A 23466-nucleotide genomic window follows, 5' to 3' on the forward strand; every position below is an offset into this window, starting at 1 on the left:
CTCAGCCAGTATTGAGTCCTAAGTATTCTGAGACTAGAAAGGATACTGTGAACATACTCAGATTTAATCAATTCAAGTAAGTAATTCATATTTAAGAAATTTAAAAAATGTAATAAATATAAAACTAATCTGGGGCACCTGGGTGGCTCAGTCAGTTGAGTCTCTGATTCTTGATTTTGGTTCAGGTCATGATCTCACGGTTCGTGGGTTTGAGCCCCGCATAGGGCTCCATGCTGACAGCACACAGCTTGCTTGGGATTCTCTCTCTCCCTCTCTCTACCCCTCCCCTGCTCATAACTCTCTTTCTCTCTCTCTAAATAAATAAAAATTAATGAAAAAGTAAATAAAACTAACCTATAAAGCCAGATTTACTCCTTTATAATGGTAGGAAGAACTTGGGTGATGAAGTCAGCATAACCGGGTTCTGATCCAGCCTCACCACTACTAACTGTGAGGGCAAGTTACTGAGTATCTCTGAGACTCAGTGTTTGCATCTGTGAAATGCAACATCATGAGGATTAAAAGAAATATATAAAGTACCTAGCACAATGCCCAGTATTAGCGCATGGTGGCTGGCTATTATGATGAGCATGATGATGATAACAATGAGGAGGAGGGGTTGGGGGGAGAAGAAGGAGGAGGGGGTGGCTGTAGGAATCACAGGGATTAAAGATTCTGTTGGCTGATCCGCATATTTTCTTCTTGAGTTCAAAGACATTCAAGACAGAATTAGAAGGCACTTGTGTACAAGACAATCAGAGCAAAGTGAATTAAATGGAATATTACAAAAGCTTAAACCTTCATGCCATCAGGATCTGGTAGATTCATCTGTACTCTAGGTCCTTACCCATTTGGGAGATAGGATAAGTTTTTTTTTTTTCTATTCCAGTGCTTAGAACACTGCTTGGCAAATGGCACTTGACTAATAGTTAATGAATAAATACGTTGAGTACCCCAGTCCCAACAGTGCAAGAGATAGTGATAATTCCTTTATTTTTGGTTCACCTATTTCTGAATTCAACAAAGGTATTGCTCACTTCTATTTCTCTCCAATCCCCACACTATATGAACACAGAATTTCTTCAGTAATATAATCAAGGGATCCACAGATTTCTCTGTTACATCAATCACATTTAGACGTTGTCTAATTAAACTCAAATCACTTTGTCATTCCCTGCAATCATATTTCCAAATTCTGCAAGTTCTGCCTTATAACCTAACATATGCTTATGATAGAGACTGGCTAGATGCTCCTGAAACTCATATTTTCTTTGTTCTGGAACACAGCTAGATTACATTTCTCATGACCAATTCAGTTATGTGTGGCTACATTATGGAGCTCTAACCAGTGGAATGTGTGCACAAGTGATTTACATTTCCAAGCTTGGCCCTTAAAAGTACCTATTTGCAATTCAGTTCTCTATCTTCCTTTGTCCAAATGAATGTAGAGAATCTAGTGGCCCTAGAAGATGGTGGAGTCAATGAAAGGAAAAGCCCTGGTTCCCAGAAAAGTCACATGGAGCACAGATTTCCTTCCTCCTCACCATCACATGTATACATGTCTACCCTCATTGGATTGTGACATGAATGAGAAATATATTTTTATACTATTAAGTCACTGAGATTTGGGGGGTTATTTTTTATGGTGGTTAGCCTGTCCTGAGTAATTAGAACTATACTTATATCACTCTACTGACTTTTTTTTTAAATATATATACACCTTGAGTACTTGGAATGGTTCATTTTTGTCCTGTAGTCTATATTTACATGGTTACCTAAGCATAGCCTTTTTCTTCTGTTCTCCTAGTCACCCATATAACCAAATCGATCAATAAGCAATCAATTTTTCCCCTAAAATTCCATTTGTCTTCCTTCCCATTACCTATGTTTTGTTTAATAGAACTCTGATTTTCCCACCTGGATCACTAAAACAGCCCCCTATATTTTCTGCTTGCCCCGAGTCTTTCATTCCTTCAATTCATCTCCAAGTCCTTGCCAGAGTGATCTTTCTGACACGAAAATCTGATTTGGTCATTCTTTTGCTAGGAATTCCATAAGTCCCCATCACCTCTTGATTAATATCTAACTAAATGAGCCTTCTTTTAGAGTCTTTTTGCTTGTTTCTCCCTCATCATACACCCTGAATATTATGGCTCAATGGTTCCCAAGTGTGAATCTAAAATACCTAGGTTCTGGGGCACCTGGGTGGCTCAGTGGGTGAAGTGTTTCGGCTCAGGTCATGATCTCATGGTTCATGAGTTCGAGGACTGCATCAGGCTGTCTGCTGAAAGCACAAAGTCCACTTTGGATCTTCTATCCCTGTCTCTCTGCCCCTCCCCTACTTATGCTCTCTGTTTCACCCAAAATAAATAAATAAACTTAAAAAAATAATAATAAAATAAAATACCTAGGTCCCCAGACATCATGGAAGACTTCTGGAACACACAAAAAAAAGTGGTCTAGGCCATTATTTGTTGATTGAACAAATGATACAGCTTGAATATATATGCATTACAATTAAATTAGTTAATGTACATAATGCATGCAATAGAGATCAGCTATTGTTAACACCGTCATCTTCCAAATGTATGTATTTGCTACTGTGATTAACAAAATAAAAATTTACTTAAATACAACTATTTGCAATATATTTCTCAATCATAGGATGTTAAAATATAACTACTGTCATGTGCATCAGGGGCTCAACATTTTGAAGTTAAAACACCCTTGACTGTTTGGGAACTACTACTCTAGCCATCCCAAGCTATTTGCAATTCCTTGAACGGACAGTGACATTGATTCTAAAAATGTGGTGGATTCTGTGGCTTGGCTTGCTCAACTTCTCTAGAAAGCTGATGCTACTTTTCTCAACTTTTTTTCCTAAGTTTTATTTATTTATTTATTTTTAAGTAATCTCTATACCCAACATGGGGCTTGAACTCACGTGCCCAAGATCAAGAGTAACATACTCTACTGACTGAGCCAGCTAGGCGTCCCTTGACTTCTTTTGCAGCAAGAGTTTTAAATGCATAAAATAGATGTACCCCTGTGAGATGTAGATATTTAAAACAGAGCTGAGGCCATGGTCCTGCTCTCCTGCCTTTTTTTCTACTGGCTAGCAATTTTGTAGAGATCCTTTTCCCTGGCAGAGTTCCAGCAGCAGCATCAGTGGATGGCAATGTGTTCTTGGACTGAATAATTCCAGTCATGGCCTCAGTATGACAGTACTGTAGTCTTTTGGGAATCAGTCCTGGTGGGCCAGCCCGTAGCCTATTTTTCTGGCCCTTCCATAATTTTGTCCTAATTATCCATGCATCCTAAGTCCTTTCCTTCTTAAAATGACTACTTTGGTTTCTCTTTCCTACATTGAACCCTGACAAATACAGATCTTGGAAAATATAGTAGTTTCCCTCCCACCCCCCACACCCCCCCACTGCTTATCCATGGGGGATACATTCCAAGACCTCCAGTGGATGCCTGAAACCATAGATAGTACCAAACTACCAAACCCTATATACATGCATATATGTATATATGACTTTTATGTATATATGTTTTTACCTACACATATACACGTATGATAAATTTTAATGTGCAAATTAGGCACAGTTAGAGATCAACAATAATAATAAAATAGAACAATTGTAACAATATACTGTAATAGAAGTTAAATGAATGTGGGCTTTCTCTCTCAAAAGATCTTATTGCATTGTACTCACCCTTCCTATGATGATGTGGGATGATAAAATGCTTACGTAATGAGAGGAAGTGAGGCGAATAACACAGGATTGTGATGTAGCATTAGGCTACTACTGACCTTCTGATGATACATTAGGAGGAGGATCATCTGCTTCCGGACCACGGTTGACTGAAGGTAACTGAAACCACAGAAAGCAAGGCCACAGATAAGGGTGGACTACTGTATTGCTCTAATATGAAATGTATGTTCCCTCCCCAAACTTTATCCTCTTCCAATCCGCAGTTCAAGTGTCTTCCTAGGAAGCCTCACCAACCCCTCAGCTGAGCCAAATACTTTCCTTTTTGCCCCAGTCATAATCTTAGGGTGGTGCTTCTTCCTACTATAGAATAATGGTTTATATTTGCCTATTACTTGTCTCTAAAAATGAACTAGTCAAGCTACTTTTCATTAGTTATGCTTTCCCAGGCAGGTGCACCATAAGGACTTGTGGAGTGAATGAATGAACAAATGAACAAATAGGAATGTCCAAAAATAACAAGAACCAACGAGTAACCAATCCATAAAGGAGGAAATGCAGCAACATGGGAGAAGACATGTGTAGTTTTCTTGGTACCCTGTGCAAGTATATGTAAAATAAGGCAGAGCTGAAATGCCATGAGTCTACATATGTTCTCCTTAGACCCCTAACAAAGACACCCATATGGTCTGGACCAGGGATTGGCAACTTTTTCTGTAAAGGGACAGACAGTAAATATTTTAGGCTTTGTGGGCCATATGATTTCTGTCACAACTACGCAACTTGGCTATTTTTGAGAGAAAGTGGTCATATACATAAGCAGATAATATATAAGTAATGGGAGTAGGTGTGTTCCACTAAACCTTTATCTATGAACATTGAACTAGGAGTTTCATATAATTTTCACGTGTCACAAAATATTACTCTTTTGATTTTTCTCAACTGTTAACAAATGTAAAAACCATATAAAAACAGGTTTGGGGGGAAGGAGGGAAGGGAAAGCAGATTTGGCCTCCAGGCAGATCCCTAGTTTGCCAATCCTTAGTTCAGAAGATTAAGGAAAGGTGTGGGTTTGCGGAATGGAGACATTTGATATTTTTTTAGTAGACTTTTGTGTGCATTTCAATTTCTTGCCATGTAAAATGGAGGTTATAATATATACTTATATTACTAATATAATTAACTCTGATATAAAAATAATGATGATAAGTAAAAATGGGGGCTTTGAGACCTTGAGGGCATGCCTTTGTCACTTGTAGGTCTCTCTAGGTTTATAAATACTGAAATATTTTAAGTGTTTGATAGATAACATCTGATGGTAAGGCCCTGAAATTCCATGTATATGGCAAAAATGCTGATGAGCAGGGGCGCCTGGCTGGCTCAGTCAGTAGAGCATGCGACTCTTGGTCTCAGGGTCGTGAGTCCAAATTCCACATTGAGAAGAGAGGTTACTTAAAAAAACTAGAGAAATCAAATAAATGTAGGATCTCTTTTTTAAAAAAATACTGATGAGCAGTATGTGGTAAGAAAGCATTCTTCCCTTCTTTTATACCATGAAAAGTAAAGAGGCACAAATAGTATGAGGAAGATTACCACTCCACTTTTGTTCCTATCCAAAAATGGACAAATCACCTTAATTGCAGTTTTCAATAAAGTAGATGTCAAGAGATTAGAGGCCCACACATTATACCTGTTTTAGTTTCTAGGAGAGAAATTTTCTTGGAGCTTTTCAAAGACTCACAAAATTAGAGAGGTGGAGGAGATACCTCCTCCCACCTGCAATTCCCAGCTAAGAAAGTCTTGGACACAGAACTGTCTCATGATAGCTAGTGGGCAGACCCCAGACTCTGAATTCCACTGCAGGGATCTTCCTCCATTATTAGCCTTAAGAAAAAAATATGCTACTTTGTTTTAATAAAAATTGTCTAAAGTTAAACCCAATCATGGCTTTATAACTAAATCACATATGTTTCCCTGAGTTGCAAAGGATTTCTGTTACATAAAACACAGAGATGTAGCATAAGAAGCCCTAATTTCTCCTCTTTTATTGATAATATTTCCCAAGGTCTTGAGACATGAAACCAAAGGGAGAAAGGGAAAAACATTCTATGGCCTTAGAGACAACAGGTGAGTCAGGTCAAAAAGAAGATCAACAAAAACAGTTCTTGCCACCGAATGGGTGAGCATTACTAAATTCCTTCTGCTGGCTTTGCTGCTGCATTTGAAAAATTAAAGAATGAGGCTCCACTTCCTTTAGGCATTCCAGCCTCTCACGTTTACCTAGTTACCCAAGGATAGTGAACTCTGTATGACTTCATGGCATTTCCCATTCTCTCTGTGTTTAAACAATAGAGTAAGGCCTATCGTGATCATCCCCATTTAAAATTGGAACACCTCTACGCCCACACACAGTCTCCCTTCCCCTGTTCTCTCTTTTTCCATAACACTTATCCTGTTGGCATATTATGTAATTAGCTTATTTACTCTGTCGTCTATTATATTGCTCCCCTCAATTAGAATGTAAGCTCCATAAGGGCAAGTATTTTTATCTGTTTTGTTCTCTGATTTGACTAGTGCACCTTGCACAGAGCATGCACTCAGGAAATATTTGCTGAAAAAAAGAAACTGAGAAAATGAAGAATAGGAAGTTAGGCACATCTCGACATATCACATGGTTACATTCAAAAAAGTCTTGGACAAGGTGCAAAGCAAAGATGGAGACAATAGAATCCTAAGAAGACAGAAGAAAGAAGTCTGAGTGAAAGCTACTGTATGCCAGACATAACACAAAGAGCTTTCTATCCATCATCTTACTCTTCTCCCCACAGCTACGATCAATCTACCTTACAGTTGATAAAACTGAGGCTATAGAACTTGTATGGGTTCACACATCTGGTGAGGGGTGGACCCAAGACTAAAAAAACCCACATCTGACTCCAAAGCCCATGTGTGTAACACTGTTTGGTGCAGACTATGTAATTCTATCCCGTGGAGTGTGGATGGGGCCATCTTAGCACATAGGCCAAATTTTACTAAAGTGGCTAAGTGGACAGGTTTCTTTTGTAGGACACTAGCTGATTCATGTGGAAGAGATTTTGCTTTCCTGAGTTGCAATCTCCAAATTTACTACCTAAAGAATGTCTATTTAGGAGGTGCCTGGCTGGCTCAGTTGGTAGAGCATGTGAATCTTGATCTCAGGGTTGTAAGTTCGAGCTCTATGTTGGGTGTAGAGATTACTTAAAAATAAAATCTTAAAAAAAAAAATCTAGGAGGATCTCCTAAAAATATTCTCTTTTTTTTTAAAGTTTATTCATTTATTCATTTTGAGAGTGAGACAGACACAGAGCACATGAGTGGGGGAGGGGCAGAGAGAGAAGGAGAGAGAGAGAATCCCAAGCAGGCTCCACATTGCCAGTGAAGAGCCTAACATGGGGCTTGAATCCATGAATTCATGGTTTGTGGGTTTGAGCCTTGCATGGGGCTCTGTGCTGACATCTCGGAGCCTGGAGCCTGGAGCCTGGAACCTGGAGCCTGAAGCCTGCTTCAGATTCTGTGTGTCTCTCTCTCTGCCCCTCTCCTGCTCGCACTCTGTCTCTCTCTCTCTCAAAAATAAATAAACATTAAAAAAAAATTAAGGGGCCATTGGGTAGCTCAGTCAGTTAAGCCTCTGACTTTAGCTCAGGTCATGATATTGCGATTCCTGAGTTCGAGCCCTATGTCGGGCTCTGTGCTGACAGCTCAGAGCTTGGAGCCTGCTTCAGATTCTGTATTTCCCTTTCTCTCTCTGCCTCTCCTCTGCTTGCAGACAGACAGACACACACACACACACACACACACACACACACACACACACACACTGTCTCTTTCTCAAAAATAATTAAACGTCAAAAAAATTTTTTTAAAGGTAAATCACCATTGTTTCACCAACCAATCACCGAAACCACAGAACTTCAAATATCCAAATCTGTCATGTTGTCTGGGCAGTAGAAAATGGCTTAGCAAGCTCAGTGTTCACAGATTCAACATATTGGGGGCAGCAGGCATCAGATCTGCCTCCATGGCTCATGCATCTCTTTGCCTGTAACCATGTAGGTCAGGCAATGTAAAGTAGAGACCTTGCCCCTGCCTTCATAGGTGTCTTTCCCTCCCTCTCCTCCACCCCAAAACTCCCATTGACACTTTTACACGTACACAGTATTTCTTTTCTGTTTACAAACTGGAACGTGGAAATATAATTTTTTACTGCCTTCATGGCTAACAAATTTCTTCTAGAAGCAGAGTCAGGGAGCAAGTGCAGGTATCTGGCCTGACGTGATCAAAATGGATCTTGAGTAGTGATCAGGACAGAAGGGCCAGGGATATGTAGGTTGGGGATAGCGTGGGAATCTATGCCAGGAGTATGTAAGACTTTAAGGATTGGGGAAAGAAAGGCCAGATTTAGCAAGTTCAACTATGGAGAAGTTTGTGTAAACCAGGGGTTCCCCATGGACTCCAATCATACATCTATTACATTTGCCCCACCCTCAGCCCTACCACAGTAACAAGGATAAGGTAATAGTTTAGCTGTTACCACCACAAGCAGGGAAAGGCAAATGTTTCTGAAGGCTATGAGAGAAAGTAAATCATTATTAATCAAGTGATTTGGAATGGTGGTTAAGGCATAGAGAACAAAAAGCTTTATGTCCTGTGAAGATGTTAGGGTGTGTCCCATAAATGTTTCACACAAGTTACTATTTAAAGAAGAAGCACAACCTGACAGAAGGAGCTTCCAGAGTACAGCTCACATGTGTGTGGTCTAGTCATTCTTAAACTGAGGTGTTGATAAAATTCAGCTGGGTTGGTATATTTATTTGAAATTCAGAGACTTCTTCACACGTCAGGGCCAGGAATCTGAATTTTAAACAAGTCACCTGGGTGATTCTGATGAACCACATTTTGAAAAATGCTATCATAAGACTGCTGAGTGCTAAGGGTGCAGCGGTAATGTGGAGCTAAAAACGAATTCTTGCTCTACTACTGACACGTTAAGAATCCTAAACAAGTTAAGCCAGAAGTGCATAAATACTCTGAAATTCTTCAGTGTTACCTAAATAATTGTGAACACCACTATGTTGTAAAAAAACAAAAACCAAGAAACCAGAAGGAAATATTTAGTTCTTTCCATCCATTGCAATTACTGTGCCACCATATTAAATTTTAGCAATCTTCAAAGAATAGTCCACCCAAATTTCTCAAGCATTTCAATGATCACCCCATGGGAAATAAAATTTCTATTTATCTTCCAGTGCTCCATATCATTGGACACAAAACATTCCTCTATATAACAATCCTTAGTTAAACAAAAGCTACTATTTATCGTCAGGGATTGTTTTTACATGCAGCATCTTGTTTAATCCCCACAACAAGCTGCAGAGGTAGGAATCACACTAATCCCCATCTTCCAGTTTAGGAAACTGAGGCCTCAGGCTTGGTAGGTTTAGGAAGTTTGTCCAAGGTCATACAACTAACTAGTAAGTAGCAGAAGCAGTGTTCGGATTCAGATCTTTCTGACTCCAGAAGCCCCAGCTCTTAAGCTCTAAGCAATTCTGCCTCCACTGGGAGCCTCAGTTCACACACACCCTATGAACATGCACAGATAAAGCAAATATCAATACAAATTGCAAAGCTTACTGAGGATACACGATCCCAGTAGAGTAACAGGTCTCTTCCATAAGAAATGACATAAAATCAAAATGTAATTATGCCTCTCCAAAATATAAAAAAATCTAAAATCTACATCAATATCCAGTGTTTGTCATTCTTACCAAACATGATTTAACTATGGAAATAGTCATTCTTATTGCTAGCACATAAACTTTCTTTTTTGTTCAATGTAGCTGCCACCTGAAATCTCCTGTGTGTAGTATTTCCTGACATATCTTCTTATAATTACTAATACTTCTAAACTTTTTTTTCCTGAATATTCCTAATACCTTTAGCCTTTTATTGAAATTTCTGAAGCAAACAAAATAATCTTGGGGAGCCTGGGTGGCTCAGTTGGTTAAACATCTGACTTCCGTCATGTCATGATCTCACAGTTCGTGGGTTCCAGCCCAGTGCTGGGCTCTGTGCTGACAGCTAGGAACCTGGAGCCCGCTTTGAGTTCTGTGTCTCCCTCTCTCTCTCTGCCCTTCCCCTGCTCACTCTGTCTCTCTCAAAAGTAAAATAAACATTAAAAAAAATAATAATAATCTCTCCCAACCATTCACTACTACACACAAACCCTAGAATTTAAAAACGAATAAAACTGACCACAAAAATCATAAAAAGGACATGTACAAAAGTGCCATTTTCTTTCACTTAGAATATAAAGCCAACTTAAGATCTATATATCTCATAATTCATCCTTTTTCCTTACCTGACTAAAGAAAACCTCTTTACTCTTTAAAACAGCTAAACCTTGGGCAGCCTCAGATCCTGCAATTGTTCCTTCAGTTTTAGATTCTTCCAGCACTGCGAACTGGTTGTTCTGCCTCTCTTTCTGAATCCAAGGAGCATTGTTTTAAATGTTTATTTTATTTTTGAGAGAGAGAGTGAGAGTGCACATGCATGCGTGTGTTAGGGGGAAGGGCTGAGACACAGGGAGACAGAGAATCCCAAGCCGACTCCATGCTGTCAGTGCAGAGCCCAACGCCGGGCTCGAACTTGTGAGATCATGACCAGAGCTGGAATGCTTAACTGACTGAGCCACCTAGGCGCCCCCCAAGGAACGTTTTTTATTATGTTGTATATCACATCTGTCTCCACTGCTAGAACATAAGCAGGAACTGCATCTGCCTGGTGTCTCTTGCAAGAGCCACCGTACCTGGCAAAGAGAAGGCACTTAGTAAATGTTGAATGAATTAATGAATGATTGACCGCATGAAACTAGTGGCTCCTAGAACTTGGTTCTTTCTTCCAACCTCACCGAAATAATAGGTGCGCTTTACTGAATGCCTCTTTCTTCTTTACTTCACTCAGGATTGCAAAGCCATGATTTCTCAGATGACCACCAAGACCATGGACCAACACTTCTCCATTCATCACTTTGAGATAACTTTCCAATTGGTGGCTCCCATTCTTTTGGAGTGCTAGAGACCACTCCAATCTGTGAAGGTTGGGAGATCCAGCCCCCAAATTAGGAAGGGAAGCCTTGATGGAGTGGTGGAGGATGAAAAAGTGAAGGCTTTCTGCTGCCTGTTTTTCTCCTCTAAACAGAAGCAAGTCTGCCTGGAGAGAAGGAACTCTGGGACTCTACTTCGCAATTAAGGCTCGGTAGGAAGGACACACATTGTCTAAGTCAGGATGATGACAGGATACCTGTTCGTGTGCAGCCACTGACTTGGTGATGTCTACAGTAGTTGGGCACTTAGAAGGCAGAGAGACCCTTATCCCTCTGTCCAAGGCTAGGGACCCAGGTACTGCTGAAGAGGCTTTCTGTCTCTAATTCAGAATTATCTACTTAGAGAAAGGTTTTCTTGGTATTTACTGCCTCCGCCTCCCCAACCCTTCTCAGGTCACATCTGAATGCAAAGTCAGAGCCAAGGGTGGGTGGCTTCTGAACTCATCTCAGCCTTACTTCCTCAATTAAGTCTTTCTTCCTTCCCTTCCTGTTTCTTTCCTTCTTTTCTCTTTTTTCTCCCTTCTCCTTCAATGTGGTGACAAGCAAAGTAACTCATTTCAGTTTTTCTTTTTTTGAATACATCTGGCCAAAGGGCAGTACTTTAACAAACTTACAAGAGTCAATCTGAAATTTAGAAAGACAACTTCAGCAATTCAGCAGATTAGAAAGTTTGTTTTTAAATGAGGAAGAAGATAGTATTGTAAGAAAAAGTGTCAAGCGACAGAAAAGGAAACCATCCCTTTCCAAATAGCAAAGTACTCCTAAAACCTGGACTCAATTCTTCGGTAAAGAGACTTCAGCCTAATTTGAGGAAGTGTATTTAATGCCGCCTTTTCAAGCACCATCACATTGTTCTTTTTAAAGCTGTCCTTTCTGGTAGGTCAACTTCAATATATTTGCTTGTTTGTTTTCAGGAACTCCCATATGGTGAAGGTGAGCCTAGAGGTGAATTCATACAAAACCCATCATTCAACACAACCCTTCCCCTTCCCTTAGTTTTATCTCTTTTAGCTCAAGAAATCATTGTTTTAGTTAACTTCTCCATTGTATGCCTCTCCTGTCAGTCCTATTCCACTTCAGGAAAAAGCAACCTTTCTGCCAGCTGTACTTCCGGCATTGCAGCTGTACCTTCAATGTCCCCGGCCTAATGCCTACCTCCCAGGCCCGATAACTCCACTTCTTTTGGGGTTTAAATTATAGCTGTTGTCCCTTGCTGTAACCTTACCTGTGCAGTGAATCTAACAAATCCTCCTTTCTTCAGCTAGTTTGAGTAGCTTGCTATAGAATGTAACAGAAAGTAAAAAATATGTTAAAGAAAATTAAGAGACCACCTAGGCACTCTAAATGAGTTGAGAGATCCAAGATCTATTGAATAATATCTGAGAGTCTAGGGAAAACATGTAGTAAAATTTGAACTGTTGAAGACCAACTGAAATCCTCTCTGGAAGGAATCAAGGAATATAACAAATAAATGTACAGTATTAAGAAATCACTTACTTCTGAACATTATGTAGGTATGAAAACCAGGCCATAAACATTCTGAATAACTGCACTGAAATTTCTTAGGATTAAGAGGAAAAAGGTGGATTCTGCAAATTATAGGTGGTAAATGAGACACTGGGTCTAGATAAGATTCTAGAAAGTTCTAGGTAACAGAATTACTCCTTATAGCCTCCCATTCTGGTATTTACTTAAGAAAACTGTTTCTGTCCATAAACACCAAAAGGGCAGCCCTCTGAAAACAGGTGAATACTTGCCCCTGACCTGGGGACAAAGACAGCAATAAAGGTAATGCACTTTTGTTTCCAAGCCTAATTATTCTTATTGCCCTTGAGTTCTGCGAGAGACCCCAATATTTGCACAATTAACTTCCCCTTTTTCTTAAGCTTATCTGAGTGGCTTTATGGTCCTTGAAATGAAATGAAAGGTAGGTAAAGGAAGGAAGAAAAATCTGGGCACACTTAGACTCGGCATAGGGTCACTGAGACTAGCCTAAGCCTATTTTTCTTTTGTAACAGGGTTCATAACTTGATAGCTTAGTTGCACTGTGGCTGTTGGAGATGTTACAAATCTGTTTTCACCTGCCCAGCATCTATTTGCCTTCTCTTACTAGTACTACAATTTTACTTTGGGAAATGAAAATCCTTCTTCATATGCAAGCTTCCCTCCCCCCTTTTCTTTTTTTAAAGTTTACTTTTACTTTCAAAATATATTTGCTACATGCAAAAGAATAATGTAACATCTATGTAAGTTATCAAACCAACACCTGTGAGTCCACCAAGAACAAGAATGTTACCAATACGTTGCATCCACCTAAATTTTTCTCTCCAAACTCAACTCCCTGAAGCCTCCACCACTGGCCTATCTTCTCTACCCCAGGTAAACATGCAATCTGCTTGGGAGAGTCAAGCAAAATGTCATCTTCCATTAAACAGTTCTTTTTTGTTTTTAATATTTATTTTTGAGAGAAAAACAGAGAGAGAGAAAGAGATCAAGCGAGGGAGGGGCAGAGAGAGAGGGAGACACAGAATCTGAAGCAGGCTCCAGGCTCTGAGCAGTCAGCACAGAGTCCAACGCAGGGCTTGACCTTGTGGGGCTCAAACTCACCAAGCTCTAGATCATGACCTGAGCAGAAGTCAGACACTTAACTGACTGAGCCACCCAGGTGCTCTGCAAAATCTCCTCTTCTAACTGGACAAAGGGTGAACTTAAAACTTGGGTAAAGGTGATTGGACTCTTCCATTCTATTCTCTTTGGTGACATAAAGAAAGGATGGAAGGAGTTTGAGCAAATTCATCATAATGAGAACAAAGATATTTTCACCTGAAAGTGATCTCCTTGAGTTGACAGTATTCTTGGGCTTTCTGGAATAAGTTCCCTAGCTTTTCTTTTATTTCTAAGAGCCATTCCATATCCTTCCAAAATTACCTGTTTTCACTGTAATTAATCAGTTAGTATATCCCATTCACCAAAGAATTCTTCTCTAACTAACAGTAGTGAATGAAAATTATGAAAATTTCATAAAGCCTTTTCTTTGATAAAGCCACATCAGGTATTATCATGAGTGGGCTGCAAAAAAAAAAAAAAAAAAAAAAAAGAAAGAAAGAAAAAAAGGTAGGATGAGAGTGAAATTGAAAAATAATGGTCACCTCTGAGGAGAAATGGAGAGGAATTGGAACACAGAAAGGGGGCTTCAGTTGTATATAAAATGTTTTATTTCTTTTTTCTTTCTTTTTTTTTTTTTTTTTTTTTTTTTTTTTGCAAAGTAGGCTCCACTCCCAGCATGTAGCCCCACACAGGGCTTGAACTCATGACCCTGGGATCAAGACCTGAGCTGAGATCAAGACCTGAGCTGAGATCAAGAGTTGGATACTTAACTAACTGAGTCACCCATGTGTCCCTAAAATGTTTTATTTCTTATAAAGAAATCTAAGGCAATTAATAATATGTTAAGAAATAAAGTGTCTACGTTATCACCATATTAATCTTTATACATTTATTTAGGCTTAAACTTTTTTTTTTTAAGTCTTATTGTTTATTTTGAGAGACAGGCAGCAAGTGGGGGTGAGACAGAGACAGAGTGAGAATCCCAAGTAGGCTCTGCACTGTCTGATATGGGGCTCCATCTCACAAAGCTAGAGACCATGACCTGAGCAGAAATCAAGAGTCAGACGCTTAACCAACTGAGCCACCCAGGCATCCCTTTAGTTTTAAATTTTTTTAATTTAGGTGAAATTAGGTGGCTCTATCACAGGTTCAAGAATTGTGGCCATGGGAGTGCCAATAAATAATGTTAACCTTTTGGGAGATATGTGCTCTGGGTTCTGCCTTAGACAGTGCTTTAAACATGACTTGGAAAAATGTAGAGAAGGCATCAGATTTGTGAATGGATGAAAGACGGTGAGATCAATAGCAAACATGTTGAATGAAATAGCCAGCATACAAAAAAAAAAGTTAGCAAAAAAAAAGTTAGTAAGTGCTGAGCAAAGCTTTAACCCGTGTTGTTATAAATCCTGAGCCTCAATTCTTAACCACTGTATAACATCAGGGTTATACAGGCTTATGCCTCAGTTTCCCCAAAATAAATTATATAATACAGAATGGAGGAGGCATGGCTTAACAGCCCACATTTAAAAAAACATTTATTTTTCTTTTGTGAATAATAAATAAATCAGTTAGCAGAGAGATGTGACTGCCAAAAAAGCAAGTTCCATCTTAGGCTGCAGTAATAGAAATTTTGTATCAATGATAAGGGAGTCATGGTCATGCTGTACTCTACACTGCCTCAGTCTTCCCACCCCCACCCCCCACCTGCTCTAGATGTCCCACTTGAAGGAACACCAACAAAGACAATAGGCAGGGTTTGAGAGGAGACCAAGAATTGAAAATGGTGACCTATGAAGAATGTTCTAAGGAAATAAGACTGTCTGAAAAAGACACAACTCAAGGCAGGAGGGAACCATGATAGCTGTCTTCATATATTTCAAGTGCTACATGGAAGAGGGATTAGATTGTTCTGTGTGGTAACAAAGGAATAGGAAAAAGAACAATGGATAATACTTAGAGGAGAGAATTTATGTTAAATATCAGGAAGAACTCTGTGGTGGTCAAAACTGTTAGAAAATGAAATAGATGGCCTTGGGAAGAAGGGAGTTCCCAGGAGTTGGATGTGTCATATTAAATGGTCCTCATTGGGGGTATTGTTGAAGCTTGTCATGAGATGCTGGCTAGAAAGACCATCTAATGCTAATGTCAGTGCTTACTGGTTTTATTATCAAATCCATTAGTGTAAAATCTTCATCCACTTAGAGACCTATTTTTATGGTATGATCCTTAAGAGACTCCTTGGTGACTTCCCCTCCTTCTCTCTCCCAGGGCAGAGAGTTTGCAGAACTAGCTGTCTAGAACCTTAGTACTAATTCAGCTTTGCTACTAGTTGTATAATACTGAGGGAATCATTTACACATTACTTGCTTTAATTTTCTTCATCTTTAAAAAGAAAGTCCCTTTCTTTGTCTCACCTAGCTCATGTGGATATTAGTGAATATGCTAGGCCATCTCACATGTATCTAAGATATCTCAGATGGGTAACTCCCCATTTTGTGAGATACCCAACTTTCTCTGGCACCACTCTCATCTTTGTTCTCTTTGATCCTTCTTATAATTTATAGACTTTTAGTTTGTTTTTACTTCCTTTGTTCTTTGTTTTGCAAATCTTCCTTGAGTTACTGTTACATGTTAGGCAATGTGCACGTTATTATGCTAGCCACTGTTGTAAAATAAAACCATCAGCAAGACATCATCATTTCTTTAGGTGTTTCTTTTCTTTACACACAAATAATGTAATACAAGGCAAGGCATTTGAATGCCTTAAGAGTAATCTAGATCAAATGCCATAGAAGATCACAGGAGAGGGGGAATTCCAAGATACTTTGCCAAAAATCACTCTAGGAAAGCTGGATAATCTCTTCCTTCATTGCTATCTTCAACTCTGCTGGGATCTAGTATAAGGTGGTTCTCTTCACAATTAGGAATTTTTGCATTGGTGCTAAAAAGTGGTTCAACCGCCCGTTTCAATTTTTAGTCCCTTTGATTTGGCCTTGAGGAGAGAGGTATGCTCTATTTTTTTTTTTTTCTTATAGAGGAAAAAAAATGGAAGCTAGCAAGGTCAAGTGCAAGTCAAAAATTGTTATTTAAGGCAGACCCTCATCACTGTAACGACCTAAAGTTTCCAAGGGCAAAACAAAGCTGGTCTCAAAAAGGGATTTATTACAAGTTTGCCTTTTTAGGTGCCTAGTAATGCTCACTCAATGGGATGTTTGCTTTAACCTGGGATCTGTCTGACATCCCTTTTAAGTACAGAGATGCTGGAATTGGCAGAATGGAGGCTAAAGGGAAATTACAAACACTGGCTGAGTAAGTTGCAACAGGTTCCATGAACTCTATTTGATGTTCTGATTAAGTCTTAGAAAACTTTCTGTAAAGCAGCTGTTATTGGCTTTTTCTGTGTGAAATATAAATAAAATTAATATTTACTGAATGTTCAGTAGGTTCCAGGCTTCAGTATTCTACATGGATTATTTCACTTATGGTTAGTCTTACCATCCCTATTTTACAAATAAGAAAACGGAGTCTTAGAGTGATTAAGGAATTTTTCCAAGTTACAGAGTTAGGAAGTGGTGAAATCAGGATTTCAATTAGGACTGTATAAAGAAGCAGTGTATAAATAAGGAAATAAGGGTGCCTGGTTGGCTCAGTTGGTTGAGCGCCACACTCTTGATTCTGGCTCAGGTCATGATCTCATGGGAGATTAAGCCTTACATTGGGGTCTGCACTGACAGCGAGGAGGCTGCGTGGAATTCTCTGTCTCTCTCCTCCTGCTTGTATGCATGAGCACATGTGCACACGGACACTCTCTCTCAAATATAAAAACTTAAAACATTTTTTAAAATAAGGAAATGAATGTTATTTATAGACATGTTTACATAAATGTATACTTATACATATGTGTATACACACATATTTAAGTTTAGTCTCCCAAAATTACTTTGTAATAGAAGATTCCTATCAAATACAATTAAGAAAATGGACAATCAAGGCCATGAGAAGGAGAAGTGTGCTAACCTTGTAAACTCCACTTTTGTTTGATCATCAAATCTGAAAACAAGAAAGGAAAAATGTAGACCTTTTTATTTTTAAAATTTTTTATAGAACCTTTTAAATGTCCTTTTACAGAGACAACAATCAGTTGTTTTTATTTTAATAACCTTCTATTATGAAAATTGAATAAACTCTATAAAAGTTATTATTTTTCTGGATCATATTAAAAAATGTTTCATTTATTTTTGAGAAAGCGTGAGCAGGGGGGGCAGGGCAGGGTGGGGGGAGACAGAGGATCTAAAGCAGTATGAAGCTCTGCTGTCAGAACAGAGCCTTATAAGGGGCCCAAACTCAGGAACTGTGAGATCATGACCTGAGCCAAAGTTGGAGGCTCAACCAACTGATCCACCCAGGCACCCCTTTCTTGATCATATTTTCAATTTTTGAGTATCACTGCCATTTAAAATGTCTTAATATTTATTCTCAAATGAGAGTATAAAAATATAAAAAGTATTTCCTAAATGGTAAAATACCATATTATATTAAGTTCTAAGCCTCTTTTCCTTAGCGGTGAGGTCTTATCTATTATACAGGAGACTGATAGTCCATTCCATTGCTTCTCCTAAGAGCAGGCAATTTTCCTTTTCCAGAATCTGGCATACACAAGTGTCTAACACATAGATCCCTCTCAATAAAGGATCTGCAAAAGAATATTGAATGATAGCTTATACTGCCATATGATGCCTAATACACCACCAATATATAAAATGCATCTTAAAAAATGTGTCATTCTCCCAATTTAAAGCCTCTGTGGACTCACCAGTTTTCCAGTAACAGTAATGTCTTGCAGTGAGACATTTCTATGCACTTCTATATGCTCTCTTGCATCAGTCCTGATCAACATCTTGCACTATCAGAGGTCTCTAAAGTTGAATGCAAAACTTAGGGGCGTGTGCTAAGACTGTATCACAGGAGTGTAGGAAGAAAATGAAACTCTTAATTTTATTTTTCAGTTCATGCCTTTTCATTTTGTTTTTGTGAGGATCTGCTTTGTATTGGTAAATATTATATCCATGTAGTGGTGCACTTTAAAGACACAAAGAGGGAGAGACAGAGATAGAGAGAGAGAGATGGAGAGAGAGGACATGCTCAAACACTTTGCTGATAGCAACATGTGATCTAAAAGTTTGAAAAGTGTATCTGTAAATAATTCTGCTAAGCTAAGCATCATTCAGCCAAAAAAAAAAAAAAAACAAAAAAACAAAAAAACCCCCAAAAGAAACACAACCCAATCTTTGCAACCATAAAGAAATAAAGGATGTTTTCCTATGGTTGGGGTTGGGGGTTAGGGGTTAGGGGTAGGCTGGTCTTTTATATTTTTCATAAAATAAATACCCTAGCAAATAATCACAACATTTAACTAAGCAATTAAATACAGCAGCTTGTTTTTACTGTTTTTTTCCTCCTCAGAAAAGAGCACAGTGAAATCCTGAGAAAGTTTTTCTGATTTTCCTCCATTTGCCTCTTATCCCTGAAGTTTGTCATTTGGAAGGAAGGAGTATCAAGTTACTCAAAACTAGAGTCCTGGGTTTACGTTCCTTCTTCACTGCTATTCTGTGTAATATCGAGGAGGTTATATAATTTGTCTCTGTCTCATTTCTCTGTTGGGTAAAATAGAGATAATAATGCTGAGCACCTACCTCATTGTAGTGTAGTGTGTGGATAAAGAACACTTTGTTCCATCTTTCAAATAAATGCTAAGTGTCATTAATACAGTTTTTAATACTATCAGTTTAAAATGCAGTGGTTCCATGTACTTTTTTCATTTTAAAAGTTATTTTCCTTTAAAAAATAAACGAAATAGCACATTTCTAAATACCACTATTTGTTTTCTAAACTTCATAAACTTAAATGTTCTCTCTGTTTCTCTTTTCCACTCTTACACACACTCATATATACACACGCTCATTTGATAACTTTATGGAAGTGACAGAAAAACCTTAAGATGGCATCAAGGAAATAAAAGGAATTTGAAGTAAGTTCTCTTCAGTTTTCCTTTAAGTTTTAAAGCTATGCATCTAGGCCATAAAATCGTTGTGTTTATTTAATCTTCAAAATGTTTGTGTTTAAGAATAATTCACAGACTCTTAAATCAGAAGGAATCTTAAGAAAACATCTGGGGTCTATGATAATGTCTGGCACATAGTAGATGCTGAATAAACATTTAATGAAGGGAAGCTGGGGGGAGCTTCTTATTTTAATCTTAAAAAAAAAAGAAAAAGAAAAAAGTAACCCCAAACCAACTCCGAGCATTAAAGAGGTAAGTTAGTTGCTCTAGATTGTTCATCTAGTTTAAGCATGGGGTCTAGAATTTATTCCTCTTAATTTCCAGCTTTGTTACCCACCCCCCCAACCACCCAGCAGTCTGTTGACTTGTTTATATAGGACTGCCAAACGTAATCTGCCAAAGATGGATCACAGGAAAAAAAAAAATCAGAAAGAACAGTCTTCTTTGCCTTCACCATGCCCAAAAGTCATCCAGCATGTGATGTTCACGTAGGATATGAAATATGTAAAGTAAATATCATATACAATATGCAAAATACAAATCATATATCGAGTGACTCGAAACGTCTATTTTTAAGGGAAGGGGTCAATAGACAATCTTCCAGGACTTATTCTACCTTATAGCACCGTTTGTATACCCACGCAGGTGATTTGTGGTAGTCTGACTAGCTATAAGTAGACAGGTTTTTTCAGCAAAACGTTTATCTTTGTCTCTGTGTATTGTTGTATTGATTTTTCTGAATTTACCTACGAACGAGGCATTAACAACCTCAATGCATTATAGCCCCAATAAACTTATCTTGCACTATTTTGGCCTAAGTGATAGCTAACCCATTGACCAAAGAAATCCAGGCTGCTAAAAGCCTTTCTTGGCCACTTGTTAGTCAGGTCAGGCTGTAAAATCATAACACAATGCACGCCTCTTCCATGGGGCACCACACGGCAGCGATTAAAAAAAAAAAAAAAAAACCCTCACTTCCATATCCAGTGGAGTTGTAGTTTATTACTATAACCCTCCCAAGTCAAAAGGACACCAGTTTCAAGCCTAGCAACTTGGTGCAGACAAGGTTTTTCCTCCTTACCCTACTCTGCTGGGCCTCTGTACCTGTCCTCTCCTACTGTCTACAGGTCCCGAACATTAGAAAATAGAAAATGTGATGATCTTTGTGTGTCTCTGTAAAATGTGTGTATGTGTGCGTGTGTTTGGGTGTAACGGGCCTTCTGTTTGGCCGCGCGGCCTGTCTGTCAGGCCGCGGGCCAATGGCAGGCTGCCTTATATAAAATGAGTGTTTTCAGTCTCTCCGGGTTGCATGTACTGTATGTGGAGCAGTGTACAGTGAAGCGGAGGCAGAGCGGCTCCGCGAGCTCCTCTCCACTTTCCCATAGAGGAACCCTGACTGGCCGCTGAGGGCGAGCCACACACACGCCCTCACGCCCGGCGAGCCCGCGAGGTAAGCGCCCCCCATCCCCAGCCCTTCCCGGGCGCTCTCCCCGCACTTTCTGTTTTCCTACTCACTTGCGAGCCGCCGGGCTGCAGCCCCAAGGACTCCGCGGCAGGAGCAGCGGCGGCGGCGGCAGCCGGTAGGGTGGACTTGAGGAAGACGGAGGGAACCCCGCGCGACCGGAGCCGCCGCTGGCCGCTCCGCTCCCCGGGCACTTTCCCCCTCCGCCAAAACTTTGGGTCGGGAGAGGTCGGGGGCGAGGGTCGCGGCGGCCGCGCCGGCGGGGGGCGGGGGGCGCGGAGGCAGTGCCCTGCGGGCGGGAGGCTGGGGGCCGGGCTGGGGAGTAGTAGGCCAGCCGGTGCCAGGCTGCGTTTGCAACCAGCACCTCTCGACACACAGGCAGCGCCGCCCGAGAGGGGCACGGGAGCCGGGGCGCGGGCAGAAGCAGCCCGAGGAAAACAACAACAGAGCCAGCCCTCACGCCGGCGGGCGGCTCGTGGCCGCCCGGGGAGCCCCAAACTTCATCTCGGCGAAAGTACGTGGATCCCAGCCTGCCGGGGAGGTGGGGCCTGGGGAGCTGGGGCAGGGGAGGAAGGTACGAGGAGCCAGCCCTCGGTGGATTTATTGAACGTTTCGTGTGCGTCGGTGACCGGGAACAGCAGCCCAGTTGCTCGTTCATCTGGAGAGTTGGGATTTGGGTGTTCCGGCCCCGCAGATCCGTGCCCTCTCACCCCCCACCCCTAACCAAATGCGCGGCGAGTAGAGAAAGTGCTGTTTTAGTGCCAGAGTAGCCAGGAGGAAGAATAGGGGGAGAGGGGGAAGAGGGCGAGGGAGAAGGGGAGAGAGAAGAGGGAGGGAAAGCGGGAGGGGGGGGGGACGAGAGCGAGAGAGAGAGGAGAGAGGAGAGAACGGGAGGGAAGAGAGGAGGGGGAAGAGGAGGAGGGAGGCTGTGTCAGGATTTTGCTTGAATGTGGGATTATGTTGTGTCAATAAGTTTAAGGTGGAGAGAGCGAGGCTGGGGGTGGTGGTGGAGGGGAGGAGGAAGGCCTTCGCTGTTTAAAGTCTTATTTCTGAAGGTAAGTTATGGCATTGCATGGTCGCGATGACAGAAAACTTGCAGATCCTTTATCCGGGGATGGGGTCGATGCCTCTAGAAAGAGCTCCCCAGTCGTCTTAAGCCACACTCGTGTTACACTGTTATTTGCTGCGATCCGGGTCGCTAGTAAATTACAGAAATCAGACTCGAGGTTTCTTTTCCTCCTCCACCTCGTCTCGTTCGCTTACCCTCAGAAATTTATTATTTTTTTTTAATTTCTTGGTATTGTATGAAACTTAACGTAACTGTGACCAAACCCGAGTCCAGTAATTTACAAGGACCCTAAATCCAAGAATCTGGAACACGTTTATGTGTGAAATATCCGCGATCATTTCTGCTAAATGAGGAAGGTAAAACGAAACGATGCAAAAAGCTAAGACACAACATGTACGACAGAGGGGGGGGGGGGGGAGAGAGACGGAGAGAGAAGCTATTTTTTGCTTTCCTTTCTGTAGAAAGGAAAATAAAGCGTGCATTCCCCTTCCCTCCCGGTGTGTAGGGTCTAGTCAATATTTTAACTGTCTCAGGACAAATTAGTCCAGGTGGATCTTGTTGAAAAGTTTTCGCGAGGTGGGGTGGAGGTGGGGGCGGTACGAAGGGGAAGGTGGGTGGAGGTTGTGGGGGATGGGGACGGAGCGAGCTCTGCCACTGCTAATGGTCATTGGCCTGGGGCTTTGAAACCATTGCCTGTCCTGCTAATGACACGTCCAGTTCTCGTCTCCAGGCCGCCGACGCCGGGCTGCCGGCGCCTGGGGTACTTTCCCCACGCGGGGAGGGGCTTTCTTCGCCATCCCCTGGGGTTGCCCACTCGCGGCGTGGGGGCCCCACGCGCGCCCCCTCTCCTGCGCGCCGCCGCCACCTCTGCTCGCGCGACTTTTGTAGCTAGCCCGCGGCGAGGGGGCGCGGGGGGTCCCCAGCGCGGACGTCCCCGCGCGGCCACCCCGCGTCGGGCCCCACGCGCGCCGCGCGGTCCAGGCTCGGAATGGCAGCGCCTGGCCGGGCGGCGGTGCCTCCCCGGGGGGCAGCGGAGGCAGCGGCGGTGGCGGCGGGATCTTCGCCGGGGCCCGCGGGAGGAGGAGGAGGAGGAGGAGGAGAGGGAGGAGGAGGAGGAGGGGAAGGAGGAGGAAGAGGAGGAGAGGGAGGCGTTTTCTGCCCAGACCGCCGCCAGTTCGAGCGGGCACGGGGACGGGGACACCCCACTCGTTGCTCCTCCGTTATGGAAAGGTGTTTAGCAGACTTTTACGCCCGGAGTGTGGGATTTGTACTTCATTTTTTCTCTCCCCCCTCTTCCCCAAAGCAAGATGGACTCTATTCCCTTTCTCTTTCTCCCTGTGCCTCTGCCTCTGTCTTGTCAGCCTTTAAGATCGACATTTTGTACTAAGATGCAAACTTGATGGTGACCAG

General features: G+C 41.3%; 1 protein-coding gene and 1 long non-coding RNA gene across 7 annotated transcripts in view; both read left to right on the forward strand.

Moving 5' to 3' along the window:
* The first annotated feature begins 3730 nt into the window (after positions 1-3730).
* On the forward strand, positions 3731-14303 carry LOC132683765 (uncharacterized). The gene is made up of 3 exons (XR_009612372.3): positions 3731-3941; positions 10716-11733; positions 14127-14303. It is a non-coding gene; the product is annotated as an uncharacterized LOC132683765 (long non-coding RNA).
* A 6528-nt stretch (positions 14304-20831) lies between these two features.
* BBX (BBX high mobility group box domain containing) overlaps positions 20832-23466 on the forward strand; it is a 283637-nt gene continuing 281002 nt past the window's right edge. For 4 of the 6 annotated variants that reach the window (XM_060640117.3, XM_060640114.3, XM_060640120.3 and 1 more), the window contains exons 1-2: positions 20832-20975; positions 21366-21501. The gene's annotated coding sequence lies outside the window, so the exon portion shown is untranslated. Of the gene's footprint in view, positions 20976-21365; positions 21502-22023; positions 22043-23466 lie in introns of those variants that run through there. The other 2 variants (XM_060640115.3, XM_060640116.3) reach the window with 2 other exon arrangements.

Source organism: Panthera onca, chromosome C2 (genome assembly GCF_046562875.1).
Source record: "Panthera onca isolate mPanOnc1 chromosome C2, mPanOnc1 haplotype 2, whole genome shotgun sequence".
Classification (NCBI taxonomy): Eukaryota; Metazoa; Chordata; class Mammalia; order Carnivora; family Felidae; genus Panthera; species Panthera onca.